The sequence below is a fragment of the Pituophis catenifer genome, unplaced genomic scaffold (genome assembly GCF_029215685.1).
Source record: "Pituophis catenifer annectens isolate HBS135680 unplaced genomic scaffold, rPitCat1.0.hap2 SCAF_3, whole genome shotgun sequence".
NCBI classification, from domain to species: Eukaryota; Metazoa; Chordata; class Lepidosauria; order Squamata; family Colubridae; genus Pituophis; species Pituophis catenifer.
In genome coordinates, this window is record NW_027256883.1 from 25,934,750 (window position 1) to 25,936,628 (window position 1,879).

The window sequence follows — 1,879 nt, forward strand, 5'->3', positions numbered from 1 at the left end:
CTGTATTCAAAGACCCTGGGTGCCAGCTGAACTTCAAAATGAAATTATTGTGAGATTTCTTTCTAAAAGACAAATATAGAGTCCAGGGGTGTCAAACTGGCAGCCCGCGGGCCAGATGCATCACGTGCAGGCCATGCCCACCCCAGCTCCACAAAGGCAAAAAACATCGTGCTACGTCACATGACGTGACCGAGTTTGACACATGTGGTTTAGACCAATCTGTTGGACTTCAGGCATGTTGGTTGCATTGACTAGGAATTCTAGGAACTGAATTCCAACAAATATGGACAGAATGAAGTTGGAATATTTGCTGTACACATTAAGAGGTATGAACACCTTCATAAATCCACATAATCAAGCTTAATTATCATTTCAAATGGCAGCTTTTTCAATGAGGGCCCTTTATATGTGGTATTTTTAAATTCTTGGTTAACTTAGCTATGTCTTGCTTGCATACACTCTTTTGTCATCAAATGAAAGTTAGGGGATAACAACTATCTGCTTTCAAAGGTTTATATTTTTAACAGACCTTTCTCACAACTTAATAACAAGTGTACAAGAATCCATTTGGGAAGTTGTAACATTAAACCTACTTCAGATATTCTTTTGTTAAAATTAACTGGTTTAATTTGTACTTCTGTTCATTTTTTGTTAAAATCTTTATTATTTACAGCACTTCAATATTTTTAAATCCTCTGAGGTAATTAACAAAAGATTAGTGCATTATACACATTTTAATCATTTACATGGCAGCATGAATTATACTTTAGATCTGTGCAGTGCAAATGTGGATTGCTTCTCAAATATACAGTATGTTTTACTTATGCAATTCAAAAAGCCTTATTTCCTCTCTTTTTCTATCATAAAAATAACATAAAAAGTGCACTTTAGTAATTTCTTCAGAACACTGCAGTTTAAACTGGAACTTTAATGTTCAGATACACATCAACGCATACCAAACTCTTTGGGTCTAATTCATATACAACATATAATAAAAGACTGAAAAAACAAGTGAAGGCGGCCAAGGTCACCTTTTGTATTTGGTCACTATACTGTGCTGGGATCGGTACATTTCCCAAGATGGCTCCACAGCTTAATTTTAAAAAAGTAAATCGGATCGCAGTGTTGGGCCTGAGCCTCCCGCTACGCCCGCACATTTTTCCCCCCCTGTCCTTTCACACATGTAGCAAATATAGCAAACCATTGAAAAGGGACCCGAGAGAACTTCCTCTGTGGCCTTGAATGACTGAGACTTGGCTCAAGGCCTCCAAGGCTGGAAACCCGGAAAAAGAGTCGAGCGGTGGCCACGCGCGCGTCTGAGGGAAAAAGAGGCGTCGGGCGTTTCTGTCGCCTCCCGGCGCGAGGGCCCACTTTGCCTCCACTATGGAAGTATAAGAAACGGGCAAAGCCGGTAACGTAGAGATTACGGGCCCGAGAAAAAGACAAGAGCGGAGCCCCGCTGCCCTTCTCCAACCCGCTCAGGAGCTGACCTGCCGGCTGCGCCGGGAAGAGGCGCGGCCCTCTCGCATGCGCGTGCGAACACGCTCTGCGGTAGACTGGGAGGGAGGGAGGGAGTGGGGGGGGGGTTGGAATCTGGAGCGCGCGTACGCGCGTCCCCCGTGGTCGGGACAGCGTAACAGCAGGGTTAAGGCGTGGCCGATACGCCGCGCGAACGAGCGCGCGCCGGCGGCGGTTAGATTAGAGCAGTCATGGCATTGGCAGGAGGGACGAGAAGCGAAGGGAGAGAAAAACCGCGGGGTGGGTCGGAGGAGAGATGGAAAGTGTAGGCGCAGGCGCGTGCCCGCGCGCGGTTGCCATGGTGTCGTTTGACGTCATGGCTCTGTGTTGCCCGTGCGTTGCGACGCGGTGATTGGCGGAG